This window comes from Chionomys nivalis, chromosome 19 (assembly GCF_950005125.1).
Source record: "Chionomys nivalis chromosome 19, mChiNiv1.1, whole genome shotgun sequence".
Taxonomy (NCBI): Eukaryota; Metazoa; Chordata; class Mammalia; order Rodentia; family Cricetidae; genus Chionomys; species Chionomys nivalis.
Window position 1 is genome coordinate 39,366,117 of NC_080104.1, and position 22,979 is coordinate 39,389,095.

Genomic DNA, 22,979 nt, shown 5'->3' on the forward strand with positions numbered 1-22,979 from the left:
CGGGCAAATTCCTATAGGAGCATGAGTGTTCAGCCTGAGAGGCCCTGGGAAACTATAGAGGAAGTAACTTCTAGACTGGGTCCTGAGTGTGAGTAGGAATTATTTAGGGAGGAAGAGCTGAAGGCAGGGGGCCAAGAGGGAACGGAAAGCAGGATGTGGATATCAGCACAGCTGCTTTGGTGCTGCCCTGGGGCCTGGGAATCTGGGAGGGGAGCTGAGGAGCCCTGGAGTAGGACAGAGGACAGTTTTTACTGCTACTCAAGCTTCCTTGTTACAGTTAACAGAATTCTACTGCAAACATAAGCTAAAGAGGAATTTTTTGGAAAGTAATGGATTGCCTCCTAGAATTAAAGAAAGGGTTGAATACCAGGTTTTTTGAAAAAGCAGACAACCAAGGCAACCAAGGTCTTTCTGAAGTTGTTGTGGAATTTTTCTGCAGGGCTATATCCTTAGTTAACTTATTCTAACTGCAGAGTCTTATTCTCCACTTAGATATCCACTGTTTGAGGAATAGTCTGATTAAGTTAGGTTAGAGTCATTGACCAAACCCAGACCGTTCATGTAACCAGAGGATAGAATCAACCCCTGTATCATTTTTTGTCTCTAAGTGATTGTTATGTGATCAGGACAGCAAGATTTGTTACCTGAAACAGGATGGTATAGAGATGAGGCCCAGTCTAGAAGACAATGTCAAGTAGAAGACAGTGTGTCTAGGTTTGGGAAAGCATGAAGTCGGTGTGCAGTGATGGCACTTCAAAGGCCAGGAAGCCTGTTGCATTAATCCAAGCAAGAGATATTATGCCAGCCGTAATGCCTTCTGCAGGGAGGGAAGGAAACAAATAGATTCCGAGATGCTAAAAGGAAGGAGAAAAAATAAGAGTTGGACTTCAGGGTACTAGTTCGAAACATTAGGGCACTGAGGCAGATCCTGTGTTTCTAGCTTGGGCTAGAACTATTAAGGAGATAGTGCTGTCTCCCACAAAGAACTACTTGTTGGGAGGGTGCTGTCTTAGGTCTCTATTGCTGTGAAAAGACACCATGACCATAGCGGCTCTTATAAAGGAAAATGTTTGACTGGTTAACGTTTCAGAGGTTTAGTCCATTATCATCATGGTAGCACCCAGGCAGACATGATGCTGGAGAAGGAGCTGAGAGTTCTACATCTTCATCTGTTAGTAACAGGAAGTGAACTGTCATACTGGGCATGGCTTGAGCATATGTGAGACCTTAAAGCCCTCCCCCCACAGTGACACACTTCATCCCACAAGACCACACCTCAAAATGTGCCATTCTCTATGAGCCAAGCATTCAAACACATGAGTCTATGTGGGCCATACCTATTCAAACCAAAAGTACTTTGAAAGAACTGAGTTGGAGTACATTTAACTTAAGAACATTTCTGTTAGAGCTGGTCTGCTGTGGAGTGTTGCTGGGAGTCAGACTACCCTCAAAGCCTTCTCTAATAAGTATCTTACCAGGTCCCAAAGAAACTCAGAACTAATGGCTGAGATGTCTTCTTAGCATACCAATGGGCGTGCCCTGGCTGCCAAGTTCACCCAGGTTCTGTGGCTCTTCTCTGTTCTTCTCACCCCTGCCCCCTACCTTATACCTCTCCAGCCCATGGGCTTGGTTTCCCTTCCCCCAGCTTCTGATTCCCTTAAAAACCTGCCATTTTGGCCATGTGCTCCTAGTTCCCTCTTGAATCTCCTTTAGTACGCTCTCTTGTTCCTCTCTCTTCCTCTCTCCTCCTGTCTCTCTCCTCCCATGGCACAGTCTATCCTGCTGGCCATGTTCAGCCTGCTCTGGACTCTTCCAGATGCCTCTGGCTGTATTCTCCCTCATATCTATAACAAAATTCTTTTCCTCAGCCATACCTTGGAATGGTCATGCCCTCATTTTCATTCAGATCTCTGCCAGCCTTGTCTCCCTCCTGTCATGCCTGTGGGCTACCATGGCTTCCCACTCTGCTGTCCTGGGAATTTACAAGCTGCTGCTTTCTCTTGCCACATTGAGAAGGTTCAGATCCAAGTAGGTCTTGGCAGTTGTAGCTTGCCTGGTAAGACTCAGCAAGTCACCAGAACAAGAAGTATAAAGGACCAAGTTCCACTAGTCATAATCCTTTCTTACGTGTTGTGCTTATAAAAAACTGTCCTAGCATGATACTTTTTTTGGAAATAATTTAATCTGAGTTTGAGAATGTTTATAAATTATAGAGAAAATAAAAATTAATTTATAAAAGAAGATGCTGTATTGTTAATATGCAGATTAAACAAAAACATGTCTAATCCATTCCCATACTCACTTGCAAACTAATCCTTCTCATCTGGTGCTCTAACTTTCTGGGGCACCCTTCCTTTAGTATTTCAATGGGGCAAGGAGCAGGAACTGTAAGACTCCAGAGCAATCTCTGCCCTTAAAGGAACTTCATGGGAGAACAAAGAACTTCTCTTAAATCTGGGGGTTTTCCACCTACAGTCTCAGAAAAGCCCCTGAGATCTCTTTTCTCCTTTGGAATGAGACGTACTTTTCTGTGAGGCCTATGATCTCTTCACCTGTTTCCTGAGTTAAATAAAGCTTATCTCCTCCATCAGTTATATTTTCTGGCTTAGAACAAAACAAAGTAGGAAGTAGGATCTTCAGCACAAATTGGGGATGTCCCTGATTAAAAAGTCAAATTGTAGTTTGAATGTTTTGAGTATGACTAGTAGTGAGTGTAGTTAGTTACCTTGTGAAGAGAGTTAATTCAGGTCCTGACTAGTGATTCCTTCAGATATTTTGGTCCATGTTTTTGTAATTAGGTAGTTTAATGGCCTTAAAAATCCTCTAGTTTCAGTAGTGGTGTTAGAAATATGTTCGGGTCACAAAGAAAGAGACCACTACTCTAGTTGAAGTGTCTGGACAAGGCAAACTTTACTCTATTAAGAGGGTGTCTTAGAAACACACCAAGACAGTAAAGGTTTTGGGGATAGGGAGGATTGAAACAGTTGCATAAAAATCTTGCAAAAGTGAGAGAATTAAAAGTATTTTCATTCCTCGTCTTAAACACAAGTTTTATAGTATCTGATAGAAAGAAAATCATATTTGATATTTCTTACAGTGGGACCAGAACTGTTTCTTTTTTTTGGTTTTTCGAGACAGGGTTTCTCTGTAGCTTTGGAGCCTGTCCTAGAACTAACTCTTGTAGACCAGGCTGGCCTCAAACTCACAGAGATCCGCCTGCCTCTGCCTCCCGAGTGCTGGGATTAAAAATGTGCACCACCACCGCCTGCCAGAACTGTTCCTTAAGGAAATGGTAGGAACGTGTAGGAGGACTTGGACACCATAATCATTAAGTAGGCTAGGGCCAGAAGTGCTGAATTTTATAACAAGGGCTTTTGGTGTGGTTAAAAACACAAAGACAGACAAAAGGAAAGGAAAGAAACCATATAATTATCTGAGCATAGAACCTAACTGTAATCATAAGGTACTCTTTTACAGTTTCAGCAAAACTAGCTTTACCCCCAAATGTCTTGAAATTGCAAATTGACTGAACTTTGTTTAAAACTTTATGCCTTTACCTTTTAGTGTGTGTGTGTGTGTGTGTGTGTAGGCACGTGTGTGCCACAGCATGGAGTGGTGTCAGAGAACAGTTTTAGAGAGTTGATTCCTTCCTTCTATGGGTTTTGAGGATAAAATTCAGGTTGTCATGCTCGTAGGACAAACACTTTTACCCGGTGAACCACCTCCCCAAATACCCCCCTCGTATTAATGTCTGCTGTCTCTCCCTCTCTTCCTTTATTATTTGTGTACTGGGGACACAACCCAGGACCTTGTGGATACTAAGCACACACTCTAACACTTGGCCAGTATTTCATCCTTACTTTTTTTTCTTTATCTTATTTAGAAAATCAAGTCCTTAAGATAATGCTTAGAATATATTGGTAAGTCTTTCATTTAATTGAGAAGTAATGAACTTGTTATGGGGAACCCCACCAGAGGAGACTTCTCAGACACAGTCTATAGCCAACTGAAAGTCTATCACAGCCAGCTGAGACTACACTCAGGTATTTGGTACCCAAGTGTAGTGTGAGCATCTAGAGCAAGGGACCTTTAAAAGCAAAAACCTTGTCCTGGTGTCTCTCTCAACAGCTGGGGTTGCACAAGCAAGCCACGTAACCGAGGCTAAGATAAGCAGCTAGCTGGTGGGGAAGGTTTTGCACAAACAAGCAACTTTACAGGCTAGGATAAGAGTTGGATAATTTTCCACAGGGCTTCCCATCAAGGAGATCAAATCCTAGTCAAACCTAAAAAGGCCTCAACAGGAATACAAGATGAAGGAATCTCTGTACTGTCTTGCCCTGTCGCAAACTAAATTACCATTTTCTCAGGTGGAATAGGGCAGAAGACCAGGGAAAATGTTTACATGATACAGGGACAGTTACGAAAAAGCTGTTGGATTGTAAGGATGAAGATCTAAGACTAGGGCACATCTATGCTAGGGATGCACCTCAGTGGTAAGGTATTCATGTAGTCATGCCAGGTTGCTTAGAAAGATCTTCCAGGCTGGAGAGATGGCTCAGAGATTGATTAAGAAAGCGATCATCCGTGGCTAAATTTGTTGGATTTAGTCAAAGGAACAGGTCTGGAGGTGGGGAATACATTCGTGAAGATGTGGTGTAACTCTGATGCCCATCCAAATGTCTACAAAAAGGAGAAAGCTGGAATCATCACAGAAAAGGAGAAGAACTTCAAGGCCATGCCAGTCTTCACATAACCCTGGGCCAATACCTGGTTCTTCGGCATCTGAGCAAGGAGGGCCAAGGAAACTGTAGAGCAAGATGTTGAAAAGAAAAAGGAATGCACTGATGGAATGTTGCAAAAAGTTTCCATAAAGCAAATAGTAAAAGAAATTGCTTGTGATCTACCAGCCTGTTTTCCAAGGACAGATAGTTCCTGAAATGCTGAAGGCTATTGTTTATAGGAGATAACAAGCCACACGTTTTCATTCCCCTGAATAACTTTGACCCAGCTAAACTGGAAGCGCTTGATCACTTGTGGGTGGGAAGTTCACAGGCAGGATGTTTGTTTGCCACTGATTGGATGTAGGCTGGAGTTATATCGGGATGTATGCTTGCCCCTGATTGAACCTAATAGGAAATGCAATGAATTATGGGTTTTCCTTCTTAAGTCCTTGCAAAAGTTGATTGGGGCCATTTTTCTGGGGAACCAAAGGTGGACCTGGCCAGTATTTAATTAAAACTTGCTTCAAATTTGGCTTTAAGCTGTGGTAGTAGGGGCTGGAGAGATGGCTCAGCATTTAAGAATACTGGCTTCTCTTCCAGAAGTCCTAAGTTCTATTTCCAGCAACCACATGGTGGCTCACAACCTTCTATAATTGGATCTGATAGCCTTTTCTGGCATGCAAACATACATACAGACAGAACACACATACATATAGTAAGTAAATAAATAAATAAAAACAGTGGGGAAAGTCATAAAGTGATGCTGAAATGGACCACTCATCACAAAAATAAATAAGCTGTGGTAGTTGGGACTAATAGTGGTTGCACCAAGTAGCCACAATTACCTCCTTCCTGAAGTTGTTTATCAAGGCTGTCCCAACAGATACTTCTTTCTCAGATGACCACTTAAGGCCAAGCATGATTATCTGTAACCTTGTAGGAATCCCATGTTATAGGTGAGGTGTTCTGTCAGTCTGCCTACCTGCCTGTTGCCATGCTCCCTGCCATGGTGGTAATGGACTCACCCTCGGAACTGTAAACCCCAAATTAAATGCTTTCTTCTCTCTCTCTCTCTCTCTCTCTCTCTCTCTCTCTCTCTCTCTCTCTCTCTCTCTCTCTCTCTCTTTTTTCCCCCGAGACAAGGTTTCTCTGTAGCTTTGGTACCTGTCCTGGAATTAACAGAGATCCGCCTGCCTCTGCCTCCCGAGTGCTGGGATTAAAGGTGTGTGCCACCACCGCCCGGCTAAATGCTTTCTTTTATAAATTGGTCATGGTGTCTTTTTATAGCAGTAGAAAAGTAAGACGGATGCTGGGTGGTGGTGGTGCTAGTGTTTAATCCCAGCACCGGGGAGGCAAAGGCAGGTGGATCTTTGTGAGTTCAAGGCCAGCCTGATCTACAGAACGAGTTCCAGGACAGGCTCCAAAGCTACACAGAGAAACCCTGTCTAGAAAAACAAAATAAAAACAAAAGCAAAAAATAAGACAGTAGCTTACATAAAAGCATCTGGCAAAACTATTTGTGAGATTCAGTAAGGTCTAACTTGTATTATTATGTGGAAGTGTTTTGTTGTTATTTTGTTTGTATGTATATGAGTGCTCTGTTGACTTTATGCTGGAAGAGGACATCAGGTCCCACTATAGATGGTTGTGAGCCCCCATGTGGTTGCTGGGAATTGAACTCAGAACTTCTAGACAAGCTGCCAGTGCCCTTAACCACTGAGCCATCTCTTCAACCCTTGTTTTGTTTCTGTTGAGACAGTGTTTCTCTATTAATGCAATTCTAGCTGCCCTGGAACTCACTTTGTAGACCAGGCTGGCCTGTAACTCAAGAGATCTGCCTGTCTCTGCCTCCTGAGTGCTGGGATTAAAGACATGTGCTACCAGGACCAGCTCTGGTGGAAGTACTTGATCCAGAAAAAAGTGAAGTTTTCAGAGAGAATGTGCTTACAGAGAGGGGCAGGATCTGGCAGTAGTCACATATAAAGGCAAACAAGTAAGAGGAAGTACACATGATGGTCTGAGAGCTAAGGGATTGGGAATTTCTGGGAAAGCCTTATTTACAGATGTCAAATGAGGCCAGGCAGAGTGGTCTGTGCCTTTAATCCAAGTATTTGGGAGGTGGAAGCAGGAGGATATTTATAAATTTTAAGGCAAGCCTGCTCTATGTTCCGAGTCCAGTCCAACCAGAGCTACATAGTGAGAGCCTGTCTCAAAACAAAGTTAAATGTAGCTGAACATGGTGGTGTACACCTGCTGTGGTAGTAGATGGGAGGCTGGAAGATCCCAAATTTGAGGTCAGCCTGGGTTATATAGCAGTAACCTGTCTCAACACCATACTTGAAAAAAGAAATGAAGGGAGGGAGGCAGGAGGAGAAGTAAAAGAGTGAGAAAGGCAGAGAGACCGACTGGCCCAGAGAAAGACCAAACACTGTTGAATGTGGCCTTCTTAATAGCTTTTGTTTTTATTTTTTAAGACAAGAAAGGTCACTATGTAGTTCAGACAGCAGGCCTCCTGCCTCATTCTCCTCATGGGATTACATGAATATGCTAACATGCCTAGGTAGATGTGATTTTTAAGGTACAACTGTCCTTAATGAGAGATGCTTCTAGATTGCAGTGGGTTGAAAAGTATATAGGCCTACTCTTAGAAAAATGTGTGTAAGGAATAGAGGGGGCATGATAATGACCAGCAAGTGATTCTGATCGATTCATTTTAAGAGAGAGGACATTGGGGCCTATTTACAGAATTCTTGATGGGCAAATTCTTCAGAAAAGGAGAATGAGTATCTAGCTTGGCCTCAGTCAGGCTGGCAAGAAGTCTGGCACATTGGCAGGGTGGAGGGTGGTGGAAGAGATCATTGAAAGAAGGCCTTCTAGAAGATCACTTAAGGAGAAAAAGAAATTATCAGCTGAGGGGACAGCTTAGAGCACTGTTGTTCTGGCAGAGGACTTAGCTTTGGTTCGTAACATTCATGTGGTGGCTCCCAACTATCTGTAACTCCAGTCCTAGAGGCTGCAGTGCCTTCTTCTGACCTCTGTGGGCACCAGGCATGCACGTGGTACACATATATACAAACATTCAAGCATATAAATTTAAAAGAAAAGGTGTGTGTGTGTGTTGATGTGCACATGCCATGGTTTTGTGTGGCTGTCAGAAGACAACTCTCAGAAGTTGGTTCTTGTCTTCCACCTTCTTCTCCAAGTAAGCAAGAAGGTAACATCGTCTGCTATGAGAAATGGGTTACATTGATGATCGTAAAATACTCGAGGATGGTGAAGTAGTCCTGAGTGGGAATTGTACTTGGCTTCCAGATGAAAACTGCCAGGATCTGCTTAAGAGTAGAGAAGTAAAGAACAATGCCTGTCTTCTCAGTATGCCCACAGTGTGGAGCACCCAGCTGTAGTAATCAACTGCTTTGAAGTAGGCTCCAGGCTAAATGATAAACGAAATGGGAAGCCCAAAGGAAGTTAGGTCTTCCCGTCATAAGAGCAAGTAGTATAAATAAGACAAGAAATAGGAATGTAGAGGGAGAAAACTTCATAACTTCTGTTGATTTATTATAGAAGGCTTTTTCTGGGTATTTAAATCATGATAATGATGGAGAAGATAATAACAGCTATGATGAGATATGTAGAGGCTGAGGAATTCTCTTCATGGCCTACAACCGGCTCTGATGGAAATTTGGGTGATGGTGGTAGTAGCGGTGGTGGGGTGGAAGGGTACTGTACTTCTTACCAGCAAATAGGCTTTTTACTTCTCACTTCCTTCTGCCTTCAGTAGTCAGCTTTTATAATTGGGTTGACACCATGAAAATGAAGCCTGTTAATATGTCTCCCTAGGAATATTGACAGAGCCCAGAGCTCTAGAACTACTCTGCCTAAGTTTGCCTGACGTGACTCCTACCACTCCAAGCACTCTTTCCTGTAGGAGGATTGTACTCCCCATGTCTTTCAGTTCTGCTTTTTTGCTTCTTGCCACCCCTGAAGACTGCTGGCACCCAGTATCCAGAGTTGGGTGGTAAAGCAATGAGTTGCTTTCTTATTCTTTTAAGGTTAATCTCAGGCCTTAGAACCTAGAAGCACCATCATAAAAATGACTCCTTTATAGTAAAGGCTAAAGAACTTTCTTCTTTTGGTCCCAGTATGTCGGGACACTAATGTAAAAGGAAGGCAGGCTGTTTATCTCCTGTTTTTCCTCAGCTTCAACAAAGGGTCCTTATCCTTCAGTGGAAAACATAGGGAGTCTCGAGAGACGACTCAGTCAGGCATGCAAGTCCTGAGCAAGCCTGCTCCTCCTCTTGGTTTGTCTGGGGTATCTGCAGTAGAAAAAAACGGCTTGCATGGTTGAGCCAGCCAGTGCCCAGCATCCTGGCCTCTAAGCTGGAGGTAGGTTGATGGAGTTGTCATGAACACAGCTCCTTCTGTGCTGGGTAGTTATTGGCCACTTTTTTGAAATGGTTGCCTTCACATTACAAATGCTTTTAGTAAGTGTGTGGGTAAATGTTAACTTCATAAGTATATAAGACAGCACAGCAGGATATGAGTTAAGACATTTAGGGTGTTGTCTTATTGCTTCAGCACTGTGGATTTTGAGTAACACACTGTGTTACATGATTTGACTGAATACAGGCCAAAAAAGCCTCAACTTGGTTTCATTGGCTTAAATATAGTTCAAAGCAATAGACACAGAGTTCAGACGAGGAAGTACTGTACAATACAGGAAGTAAGAGCCTTTAAAGATAATTTGCTCTCATATGCAAGTGACTGCCCAAGTCCTGATAAATAAGTTGAAATAAGTAGAAATACTAGAATAGAGATCCTCTATTCTACACTAAGAGAGAGTGTGGAGACCCCGTACCTGAAAACCTCCACGTCTCTGCTGACTTTGCAGAGGTGGTTTGTGTGGACAAAGTGACTGGAGTAGAAGAGTCAAGACTGGACAGAAGAAAAGGACCTGACACAAAGGGTATTGTTAAATGACTGCAGTTGTTTCTGTCTATCTATCTTTCTCAGCTACTTAAAAGCAAATGCGAAAGATGCTTGTTTAAATTCTCAAGAACCTTTGCCCTAGCTGTGCTGGGAAAGATGCAACGATAATGAGTCAAAAATTGTTTATTCATTAACCTGTGAAACTGTTTAAAAGAAGAAAGGCCATTCTTTGGTTTAGTTTGGTTTGATTATTTCATTTTTGAGAAAGAATCTTAAGTTGTAACCTTTAACTATACTAATTAAAATCTCCCTCTGACAGAGGGCAATGGTTTTGATTCTTTTTATAGATAATATTTTTAATTATTAAGTACATATGAAAGTAACTTTATGTCCCTGTGATTTTAAATGGAAGGGCAACTGTGCTCTGTGTTTGGCACTTTAGGTACTGTGGAAGATTATACTCGAGTCATGCTTTTTTGGTGTTGTGTTATATTAATTTTTGTTTGTTTGTTTCTTTGTTTTGATTTTCAAAACAGGGTTTCTCTGTGTAGCCCTGGCTATCCTGAAACTTGCTCTGTAAATAAGGTTAGCCTCAAAATCCGAGATCATCTGCCTTTGCCTCCTGAGTGCTGGAATTTAAGGCACTCAGCATGTTATAATAACTTTTCAACCATAAATCTTGTCTGTGATATTTGGAAAGAGAAATGTATCGTTTTATATTTAGTGATCTTTTGTCCTTGTTATGGTAGGAAAAATGTAGCCATAACTAGTCAAAAAGAATTGTTCTTCATTCATTAGCCTATAAAACTGTTTTAAAAAGGTTTTTTTTGTTTTGCTTTTGTTTTTATTTTTGTTTTGTTTTGTTTTGCTTTGCTTTGATTTTTATTTTTGAAACAGAGTCTCTCTGTAGCTATAGCGGTCCTGGAACTGGCTATGTAGATCAAGCTGGCCTTGAACTAATAATCTGACTGCCTCTGCCTTCCAGGTGCTGGGATTAAAAGCTTGCGCTATCATGCCTAGCCTATTTGTTATTTTCTACTACTGAGCTATTGCTCCTGAACATGGTCACTTTTAAATTTGGGAATTAACAGTAAGATATCGATAAGGGTCTTGAGAAAATAGTCAGCAGCCAAATCCCTCCCACCCTTGAGACAAGGTCTTATGTAGCCCAGGCTTGCCTCAGACTTGTGATGTAGTTGAACTTCTGATCTTCCTGCTGCCACCACACGTACATCATGTGGTGCTGGCTATTGAACCCAGGCCTTCATGTATGTTAGGAAAGCTCTTTATCAGCTGAGCCACATCTCCATCCCTGCAGCTAGAATTTGCAAGTTATTTTTAGTTACTAACTAATGCATGGACCCATGTGTATATATATAGTTGAAAGGGGTGGGTAGACAGTGGTGTGTATAAATAAATAAGACAACTATGGGAGTGATGATAGATTTGCTTAGGAAGTGTACCCTTGTCTCTCCCTTAGAGTGAATTCTTTGGAATTGATTTGAGTATAGAAAAAGGAACAAGTTTGGAATTCAATCCTATAACATGATCCCAAGATCTCTGAGTTAACTACAGAAGCATACCCACAGAAATCAAAGTAGATATATATCAAGAACATACCATTGCTGAATGCAGTTTTCCTGTGATTTTAGTGGGGACCAAAGTGGTGTATTTCCTTTGACAACATTATAGATAAAGTGTTTGATCTCCAAGTGAAATTTGTCAGGCTAGCAAGACACCAGGCCAGAATTCTGGTCCAGACAGCCTCTCATTGCCCTTGGTGCATGATGAGAAGTGAAACGATTGGAGGATTTCTTCCCCGAGTTTAAAATGGTCAGCTTGTTTTCAACACCTCTTCCAAGTCCTCAGGGTACTTTCTGGGCTTCATGTCTCTGTTCAGTAAATGGGCCTTGTTAGAGATCCAGAAAGATAGAGTCCAGTAGAAATGCAATGTGAGTCCTGTATGCACCTTAATATTTTCTAGCAGCAGTGTTCAAAATGCAAAAAGAGGGCAGGAAAAGTTAATTTTCATTGTATACTTATCTAGTTCAATACATCAAACTTACTATGTCAAGCTATATAGATGGGTATATGACCAATAATAAGTGTTCTAAATTATTGAGATAGCCTTCTGTATATTTTACACTACAGTACATCTCAATCCAGGTTAGCCACATTTTAAGTTGAAACATATGGTGCGTGACTATAAATGAGAAAATGTAACTCTAAGAAAAAGACAATCATTATCTAAGTTAATTAGAAGCAGAGATCCTGCTTTAAAAACAAGCGTGGCCAGGGAAGCAGCTTTGTCTAACTGGAAAAGCTCTGGAGGAAAGGTGCCCTACTGAGAAGGCTGGACTGTTCTGTAAAGGGATGTGTATGGTCATATCAAACAGACAATAGGCCTTCCGCCTGAGGACTATTTATAGAGAGCCAAGTCTGAACCCCTTTATCACCCCCATAATAACCCCAGGAAAACCACAGTGTTGTCTGTGAGATACTGAACTGTATCTGGGGTGGCGGAGTGTATGTGCTGGCCAGCCTGCTCATGGTCAAGAATGGAAACCATGGTCTTTGATGTATGAGCATGTTTTGCCTGAGATTTTTCTCCTAGTGCTGTTTTCAGATGGAAACTGTAATGTCTAAGAAAAGAAATGTGAACAAGCTACTGTCGGTGGAAATTTCCAGACCTCCATTCTACCTGGAGCAATGTAAATGATAGTTGCAGGATCTGTCCATCCAGAGATCGTCTTGTATTTGTAAGTTCTTCAGTCAGTCCAACCATAGTTGTTACTTTAAAAAGGTTGGGCCTTACCCTTCGTCTTCTTGCTTCCTGTGACTTGTTTCCTTATGTCTCTGTCCCACTGAACCTCTGCCATTCCATTATACTTGTTGTTTGGGGTTTGGTGGTAGTTTTTCAGTTGTTTTGTAGTGTTGGCACACACACGCACACACACACACACACACACACAAAAGAACACCATCTGAAAAACAGCTCTCACCTTGAAGAAAATGAGATAATTTTTTTTTCCTGGAGTCATTTTGAGAGACCATAGCCTAGGAAAACAGACTTAGGTTACCCCAGTTTCATAGTTTTACAGAACAAAGAAAAGCATAAAACTAGGCAAGCCTTTGTTTGTTTGTTTTTGTTTTTCGAGACAGGGTTTCTTTGTAGCTTTGGAGCCTGTCCTGGAACTAGCTCTTGTAGACCAGGCTGGCCTTGAACTCACAGTTCTTCCTGCCTTTGCCTCCCAAGTGCTGGGATTAAAGGCCTGTGCCACCGTTGCCTGGCTGAGTTAGGGAAGTTTTAAGTACCCTGGTGGGTATATCTTGAAGGGGTCACAAGATGGGAGAAACTTGTCTGTAGACCTAAGATGCTATCTGATGGCATTCTTAGCCTTTGGGTTGGTGGAAGTCCAACCCAAAGTCCAACAGTCTGCTAAGTTAATAGATTCCAAAAGGTTTTTATCTGTCAGTCACAGGATATTACTTCTGACACAGAGGTGGACAAGGAATGGCTGTTCTAGGGGATAAAGCTAGCCCAGGACAAGGCAATTCCTCTGGACCTGCAACATCCCAGCCTCTCCACAGCCCTGCAGTTCTAGTCAGGCAGTCCTGCAGATAGCTTCTTTTCAGGAGTTCTTGTGTAGAGACAGTCATCTTAAGACACCCCAAGACCAAGTTCTCAGCACAAAGATTTATTTCCCCCAGAAGGACAAAGGGCAGAGAATAAGAGACAAAGACAGGAGATAGAGGACAAGGGAGAAGGGGAAGGGGACAAAAGAGATGGAAGGGGTATTTAGCCCAGAGGGACAAAGGACTGCCTCTGGATAGAGAGGAAACAGACATGGCCATGGGCAAATGGTGGTTTATAAAGGGAAAGGGAGAAATCCCGTGTTAGGATGAGGTGTTTAATTTTTAATTGAGCATGTTAGTTAGGTGAGCCAAAAGGGGCATTTGATTTCTGGACTTCTATCTTTTTTTTTCCCTGGTTTTTCGAGACAGAGTATCTTAATGTAGCCCTGGCTGTTCTGGAACTCACACTCTGTAGGCCATGCTGGTCTTGAACTCAGAGATCCTGCTTGCCTCTGCCAGTGCTGGAACTAAAGGTGTGTGCCACCACCACCACCACCACCGCCTCGTTACGGTACTTTGATAGCTGGACCTTGGTTAGCATCAGAAGGAGGAAGTGGCCAAATAAGGGAATAGACCTCAGTGGCTAGCTTTAGAAATATAGTCTAATGGTTTTGAGCAAGGCAGAGGAAATGGGGGAGAAGGGCAAGGCCTGCCAGAGCCGTGTTGGTCAGGCCTAAGCTGGCTAGAGTCCCTTCATCTTGTTCACAGTAGTAAGCTATGTAGGAAGAACCTGAGTCTTGCTCATAGTTTGGTTCTCTTTGGTGCGAGACTTTAACTCTGTTCTCTTCATCTGAAAATGAAGAGGATTAGGGCCCTCATTTTGCATCTTAGAATAATTATTTTTTAATTGTGGCTAAAACCCTTAAGTGAGGCTTGTTGGCATGCCTTGGATTCAGAAGTTGTAGGTAAACTGGGGTAGGGGCCTCATATAACTTACAAGAAGCTCCTAGTAGTTATACAAGCAATAAACAATTGCCAAGGGAGCGGAGACTCTGGTAAAGCGTCCAGGACTACAGCTCTAGTAATATTCCTCCAAGTAGCTCCAGTAAACTCACTGGTGAGCCAGTTTCTTTGGTCTGTCATTAGTGTGTATTTGGAGTAAATTACATAAAATTTGAACATTTCTTTTAATTTAATTTAACATGTGTAATGTGTGCTTTGTGCCCATGAAGGCTGAAGAGGGTGTTGGATCCCCTGGAACTGAAGTTTCAGACAGTTGTGAGTTGTCATGTGGCTTACCATGTCATTGGAAATCAAACCTGGGACCTCTTAATGCTGAGCCATCTCTCTCATCCCCACTTGAATGGTTTTCAAGTTTAATAATGTTAGGAAATTCACTCGTTGTACAGCTTTTGTCACCTCAACTTCCCAGACCCAAACTTCACTTGGGGCTGTGAAACTCTTAGGAGCTGTTGAATAGTGATCCCCAAATCTCCCCACGCCATGCACCTGTCCCTGGCACCCACCTTCTATATTTATGTACTTGGTTACAGTGGATATCTCCAGTAAGTGGAAACACAGTATGAGTCCTTTTGTAACCCGTTTTCCCTTCGTGAATCACATGTTAGAATTTCCTCCCTTATAAGGCTGAATCATATTCCATTATTTGTGTGTATCACATTTTGCTTATTCATTCTTATGTTAATGGAAACTTTTAGTTTTTCTTATTATAAGCTGTAACCTAGCCTGACCTCAAATTCAGTTTTCCTGCTTCAGCATTCTGAGTGCTCAGATGACAGGTGTCTGACTTTTAGCTACTGACATTTTTCTCACCTTAATGAATTCACGTGATTCTTTGAGCAAATTTTAGTTTCAACTATTGTGAATGATCCTGCCTGGGGAAAATGGTAGCAACTATCTCTCTCTCTCTTTTTTTTTTTTTTGGTTTTTCGAGACCAGCAACTATCTCTTAAGTTCCATTCAACTCAGGAGTCTTGTCCAGAAGAAGACCCACTGGAAACAGCGGTGGGTTTTCTGTTTTGTTTTGTTTGATAATAGGTGTCATGGTGGATAGGATTAATAATATCTCTTTATGGCTTTGTTTTTCTAAGATTAGTGATACCGAATATCTTTCTTTTTTTTTTTTTTTTTTTTTTTTTTTTTTTTTTTTTTTGGTTTTTCGAGACAGGGTTTCTCTGTGGTTTTGGAGCCTGTCCTGGAACTAGCTCTTGTAGACCAGGCTGGTCTCGAACTCACAGAGATCCGCCTGCCTCTGCCTCCCGAGTGCTGGGATTAAAGGCGTGCGCCACCGCCGCCCGGCCGAATATCTTTCTCTGCACCCATTTCTTGTCCTGTAAAGTGTCTGTCTAGATCCTTTTCCACCCCCTTGCTTTTTGTCCAGCTGGTTGTTGGTGTAGAACATATTTGTGTTCTAGGTAGCAATTCCTTCTCGTGTATATGACTTTCAGAGATTTCTTCAAGCCCATCAGATTGTTGGTTCTGGTAATTGAGTGAGAACCCTTTGGAAGAGCAACCAGTGCTCTCAACTGCTAAGCCATATCTCTAGCACTTAAAAAAAAATTCTAGTTAAATTTATTGATAACATATATAAACAAGGTGCCATGAATATTCAGATTTTTTGTTTGTTTTTTAAGATAGCTCTGACTGTCCTGAAACTTACTTTGTAGACCAGGTTGACTTTGACTCTGAACTCACTTAAATCCACTTGCCTCTTGCCTCCTGAGTGCTAGGATTAAAGGCATTGTGCTGCCACCACCACCACCTAGTGAATATTCAGAATTATTATTGAGAATTGGGTTGTGTGTTAATTTCTTACTGTTTTTCTGTCCTTCATATGTGTAACTATGTGTCCTAATTTTATTCTTTCTGGTAGCCCCATATGTGTGATTTTCTTTTTCTCTGAAAGGGTTCCTTCTGACAGCTTCTGTAGGGCTGGTGTAATGATTGGGAATTCCTTTAGCCTATTTATTATTTGTTTTGTTTATTGAAAAATTTTCATGCACTGTATTTTGATCATGTTTTTGCTCCTCCAAATTCTGCCGATTCTTCCCACCTTCCTACCCACCCAACTTTATATTATTTTTCTTTCTCATTTAAAACAACAAAAATAAAACAAAAACACAAAAAACAAATAAGCAAAAGACCAGTAAGAGAAAAAATGCCAAAATAAAGCAAAATGAAACAAAATGTCCACAAAAGTACTGTGGAGTTCAATTTGTGTTGGCTGTCTCTGAACATGAGACTCTATTGGAGAAAATGGATTTTTACTTTTGTCAGCAGTATCAATTGTAGATAGCTTTTTGGTTAGGGGTAGGAGCCTGTGTCTATTTCCTCCTCAATGCTGGTACCCCATCTGGTTTGAGCCTGTGTAGGTCTTGTACAAGATGCCACACTCTCTGAGTTCATATGTACATCTGTCCTGTTGTGTCTGGAAGACAGTTTCCTTGGTGTGGTTCACCACCTCTGGCTCTTACAGTCTCTCTGCTTCCTCTTCCCCATAGATCCCTGAGCCTTGAGGAGAGGGGTTTGGTGGAAACACTCCAAAGTCTCTCACTCCCTGCACATTGTCTAGTTGTAGTTCCCATCTACTGCAAGAAGCTTCTTGTATGTAGGTTTATCAAGACACAGATCTATGGGTTATAGCATTAGGAGTCATTATTGCCATGTTCCTTTAACATAAATAATAATAGTGGTAGGTTTTCCTTTAGGCTGGTGGCCTATCTATTCCCCCGTCCTTGGTCACTTTAGCAGTGTCAAGGTTTTTCTAGTGGAGTGAGCCTTAAATCTAAAAGTAGTTGGTTACTTCTATAACCATTTGTGCCACTATTTATACCGGTATATCTTGCAGGGAGGTCACTGTTTTATGACACAGGGTTTGCAACTGAATAATATTGATTATTACCTTTTTTCTCTGATAAGAGTACCTTCCAGAACCATAAACATTAATAAGTAATTGTGGAGATAGACACTTCTCTTATGTTCAGCAATAGGGCCTTACCATCAGGTTATGAAGAGTAACCAATGGCCTTGACAATAGCCTGGGATGTATGGAGGTTTCCATGAAGCCCTTTTGGCCAGTGATTCAACAAGGTATAACTCATTCCTAGCACTAGAAGTTATACTTGGTGGCAGAAGAGATCAAGTTGGAGTATTATCTCCTTTATTATTTGGTGACTACATTTAGATTTCTTTCATATATGTATATATTTTAGGAAGATTCTACAGTAGTAGGTTTCCATATAGTTTTTTTTTTTCTTAACATTTATTTATGAGGGCTAGAGAGATGGCTTAGTGGTTAAGAATACTGGCTGCTTTTCCAGAGGACCCAGGTTCAATTCCCAGCAACCACATGTTAGCTCATGCCTGTATAACTTCAATTCCTGGGGTTCTGGTGGCCTTTCACAGACAAACATACAGATAAAACAGCAATGAACATAAAATAAAAATGTATCATAAAAATTTTTTAGAGATTTATTTACTGTGTAGAGTATTCTGTCTGCCTGCATGCCTGCACGCCTGAAGAAGATATCAGATCTCATTGTTGTAAATGGTTGTGAGCCACCATGTGGTTGTATGTTTTTAAAAATTCCCTTTATTGTTAGTTGTTCCTCTCCATGTTCCCCTTTTATACTCCTCCTATTCTGTTTTCCTTTGTCTCTCCATAACAGTGCATTCACTAGGTACCTAACCTGTATGATTATTCACACTGTAGCACGCATATTGAAAGCCTAAGAGCTTAACATCCACATTTAAGAGAAAACATAGAACACTTGTCTTTCTGGGTCTGTTATCTCGCTCAGGATGATTTTTTAAAATCTAGTTTTATACTTCAAATTTTATAATTTTATGTTTCTTAACAGTTAAATAATATTCCATTGTGTACCACATTATCATTATTCTTTCATCAGTTGATGGACATCTAAGCTGTTTACAATCTGGTTGTTCTGAATAGAGCTACAGTGAACATGGATGAATAAGTACCTCTGTAGACGGATATAGAGTCCTTTGGTATATGCTGAAGAGTGGTATATAGCTAGATCTTGAAGTAGATAAATTCCCAGCTTTCTAAGGAACTGCTACACTGATTTCCATAGTAGCTGTACCAGTTTACACTTCCACCAGCAATGAATACGTGTTCCTTTTCCACGCATCTTTGCCTCTATGAGCTGTCATTTGTTTTATTGATCTTGGTCATTTTGAGTGTGATAAGATGAAATATCAAAGTAGTTTTAATTTACATTTCTCTTGTGATTAAATATGTTGAACATTTCTTTGAAGTGTTTCTCAGCCATTTGTGTTTCATCTTTTCTCCCCCTTTTTTTCTCTTTTTTTTTTTTCCAGTTTTTTTGAGTCATGGTTTTTCTGTAGCATTAGAGCCTGTCCTAGAACTTGCTCTGTAGACCAGGTTGGTCTTGAACTCACAGCAATGCTTCTGCCTTCCAAGTGCTGGGATTAAAACCACTGCTCAACCTGTGCTTCATTTTTTAAGAACTCTCTACTTAGTTGTGTACCACAATTTTAAATTGGGTTGTTTTCTTGATGTTTAGTTTTTATTGGTTCTTTTTTTTTTTTAAATATTTATTTATTTATTATGTTTACAATATTCTGTTTGTGTGTATGCCTGCAGGCCAGAAGAGGGCACCAGACCCCTTTACAGATGGTTGTGAGCCACCATGTGGTTGCTGGGAATTGAACTCAGGACCTTTGGAAGATCAGGCAATGCTCTTAACCTCTGAGCCATCTCTCCAGCCCCTTATTGGTTCTTTATATATTTTAAATACTAACTTTCCATCATATGTATAATTAGTAAAGATCTTTTCACATTCTGTAGCCTGCCTCTTAGCTCGAATGTTGTTATCCATACAAAAGATTTTCATCTTCGTGAGATCCATGTATTAATTGTTGGTCTTAGTGCCTGTTCAGAAAGTTCTTTCCCCAGGAGTTCACAACTATTACCTACTTTTCTTCTATCAGGTTCAGGGTATCTGGTCTTGCGCTGAAGTCCTGCTCCATTTGGAATTTAGTTGTGTGCAGAATGATAGAAATGGATCTGTTCCTGTTCCATTTATTGAAGATGCTGTTTTTTCTCTGGTATATTTTTTTGAATTCTTTTTCAAAAAACAGTTGTCCATAGGCATGTGGACTTATGTCTGGATCTTCAGTTGGAATTCATTGGTCAGTGTGCCTGGTTTTATACCCGTACCATATTGTTTTTATGACAGTAGTTCTGTAAGACGGTATGGGGTAGTGACACCTCCAGCACTTCTATATTATCCAGGATTGTTTTTACTGTCCTAACTTTGTGTTCCCATATGAAGTGAGCTTGAAGTATTTTTATTTCAGTTTCTATGAAGAATTGTGATAGAATTGTGATGGCAACTGCGTTGAATCTATAGATTGCTTTTGGTGAAATGGCCATTTTCATAATATTAATCTTACCAATTCATAAGCATGGGAAAAATTTCCATATTGTGATGTTTTCTTCAGTTTCTTTCTTTAATCCCTTAAAGTTTTTGTTTTACAAGTCTTTAACTTACTTGATTAAAATTATTTCAGGATACATCTTTTGGGGAGGCTTTTTTTTTTGTTTTTTTTTTGTTGTTGTTGTTGTTTTTTGTTTTTTCGAGACAGGGTTTCTCTATGGCTTTGGAGCCTGTCCTGGAACTAGCTCTGTAGACCAGGCTGGTCTCGAACTCACAGAGATCCGCCTGCCTCTGCCTCCCAAGTGCTGGGATTAAAGGCGTGCGCCACCAACGCCCGGCTGGGGAGGCTTTTCTTTTTTTTGTTTGTTTTGTTTTGTTTTGTTTTTTCGAGACAGGGTTTCTCTGTGGCTTTGGAGCCTGTCCTGGAACTAGCTCTTGTAAACCAGGCTGGTCTCGAACTCACAGAGATCCGCCTGCCTCTGCCTCCCAAGTGCTGGGATTAAAGGCGTGTGCCACCACCGCCCGGCGGGAGGCTTTTCTTTATCTTATCTCAGTCTACTTTAAGAATCAAAGACATACAGAATTTCACAGAAAAATCCAAAAAAGAACGTATGTGGAAAGTTTTTCCCATCCCATAGGAGAGTGTGTATGTACACACCTATTGCCTGTTGAAGTCCAGAGTTTTATAGCTGCTGTTCCCCTCTGGAGTTCCACCCCTTATAGCTGCTGTTCCCCTCTGGAGTTCCACACCTTATTTTTTGAGACATGGCCTTTCACTGAATCTGGAGTTTGTTGTTACAACTAGACTACTTACTTGGCCAGCAAGCCCCCAGCATTCATCTGCTCCATATCCTACCTCCTCCCCAGTGCTGGAATTAACCTCTGTGTGCTATAACAGCCAACTTTTACAATGGCTAGTAAGAATCCTTACTCAGATCCTTTTGTTTGTTTGTTTTGGTTTTTAGAGACAGGGTTTTTCTGTGTAGCCGTGGATGTCCTGGGACTAGCTCTGTAAAGCAGGCTGACCTTGATCTCAGATCCATACCAGATCTGAATGCTTGAACAGCAAACATTTCCAACTGAACCATCTTCCTAGCCCCATGACGAATTCATTTTTATTTTATACATTACATTCACTTTGTGTTTGGGCACATAAGTGGCACAGCATTAGTGTAGAGGACAAAGAACAGTGTGCAGTTCTCTCCTTACACCATATGAATTCTAGCTCTAAATAACAGTCACTGGGCCTGGAAGCATGCACCTTCTGCACACTGAGCTGTTTCACCAGCCCTGCATTTTATTTCTTATAAAGCCTTCTATTAAATGGACAACTTAAAATGTTATTTCTTGATCATTGAAAAAGCAGCAGATTCACAAACAGGCACCAGAGGGTGCTGTTTTGTAGCATTGACCAGGTTAGATACTTGGTGTGTTTGCCTTTACACACACACACAAAAAAAAATAATAATAATTTTTTTGTACATTTTTTCTACCCATAATGCAAATAATTACTCTTCTTTTAACCTTCGCCTATAAATTCTGCAGATTGCACATTAACTTCTAAGTACTTCTTCAGGTATTCTTACCAGTTTTTTTTAAATCACTATCATCATATCTACTAATTGGTATCTGCTCTGTGATAATCAGTATACTGGGAATCTTTAATGAATTTTGACCTTTTTTTGGTAAATTCAGGATCTAGCCAGGTGTGGTGGCACACACCTTTATTCCCACCACTCAAATGGCAGAGGCAGAGGCACAGGCAGGTGGGGATCCAGACCAGAAGAGGCTGCACAGTGAGACCTTGTTTCAAAATAAATAAATAAATCAGGGTTTCACTACATAGTCCCAGACTAGTCTCAGATTTCTGATTCTTGCTTGGCCTCATGAGTGCTGGAGTTACATGTGAGCACAACCACCCTTTGCTAAATGTATCTTAGACCTAGAGAGTTGAGCAGTTTTCTGTTGCTTTGAAGCATGGTCTCCCAAGGGCGCCCAGCTGGTCTCTTACCTCAGCAGCCGTCCTAGAAGATATGCCAATGCACTGCAGAGTTAAAAATTTGCTGCAAGGCCCCTCCAGCTAGCCTGCAATATAACAGCTCATGCTAAACTAAAATACTTTCTGCCCCAAACATTAAACTGTAAAGGAACTTTTTTCACTAAATGAGTCATGGATGTGATTTGAAAGGCTTAGAAAACTTATACTCAAAATTAGCTTTTACCATGGTTCAGTTTCTGTGTTTCTAGTCTCAACACTACTACCAAGTGAGATGTTTTGTGGGGAATTCGTAGTTTAAGAATTAATACTTTTAGGGGGCTGGAGAGATGGCTCAGAGGTTAAGAGCATTGCCTGCTCTTCCAAAGGTCCTGAGTTCAATTCCCAGCAATCATATGGTGGCTCACAACCATCTGTAATGGGGTTTGGTGCCCTCTTCTGGCCTGCAGGCATACACACAGACAGAATATTGTATACATAATAAATAAATAAATTTTTTTTAAAAAAAGAATTAATACTTTTAGCCAGCTGGTGGTAGCACACAGCTTTAATCCCAGCACTTGGGAGTCAGAGGCAGGTCGATCTCTATGAGTTTGAAGCCAGTTTGGTCTACAGAGTGAGTTCCAAGGCAACCAAGACTACACAGAGAAACCCTGTCTCAAAAAACAAAAACTTAATGCTCTTTAAATTATTTTATGATTTTTTTCTTCTTATTTGCCATAGTTTTTTTTTTTTTTTTTTTTTTGGTTTTTCGAGACAGGGTTTCTCTGTGGTTTTGGAGCCTGTCCTGGAACTAGCTCTTGTAGACCAGGCTGGTCTCGAACTCACAGAGATCTGCCTGCCTCTGCCTCCCAAGTGCTGGGATTAAATTGCCATAGTTTTAATAGAATGAAACTTACTGTTTTATGTGCTTGATTAAAGAAAGTAAGCTTAATTACTGTCATGTTTTGAAGGAGATATGTTGGCATTCTATGTCAGATAACTTTGCTAGTTTGGATATTTGTTTAGGATTAAGCCCTGGTCTTTGACTGTCAGCAGGCTGGGGAGGTAGGAAAGTGAGTGTGTGTTTCTGTTCTCCTAGAGGGCGGTTCCTTTTCCTGCTGCAATGCTGTCTGCTGAGTCCTAAGTCGCCTTGGCCTGGATACTCTCCAGTGCACCTGTTTCTTTTCTTATGTTTGGACCAATGCAGGTACAGTTGAAGCTGAGGACCTGTTTTTCTGTTCATAAATCTAGCCCTGAGTCTTTTAAATTTAATGATTGTGTGGGTCTTTCGGTCCTCCCTCCCTCCCTCCCTCCCTCCCTCTCTTCCTCCCT

General features: G+C 41.1%; 1 protein-coding gene across 4 annotated transcripts in view; it reads left to right on the forward strand.

Moving 5' to 3' along the window:
- The window catches only part of Lims1 (LIM zinc finger domain containing 1), a 113,192-nt gene that overhangs the window by 21,595 nt on the left and 68,618 nt on the right, over positions 1 to 22,979 (forward strand). The window contains exon 1 of one of the 4 annotated variants that reach the window (XM_057751096.1): positions 9,456 to 9,687. The exons of 2 other annotated variants lie outside the window; for them this stretch is intronic. The gene's annotated coding sequence lies outside the window, so the exon portion shown is untranslated. Of the gene's footprint in view, positions 1 to 9,455; positions 9,688 to 22,800; positions 22,855 to 22,979 lie in introns of those variants that run through there. One more of the 4 variants, XM_057751098.1, reaches the window with a different exon arrangement.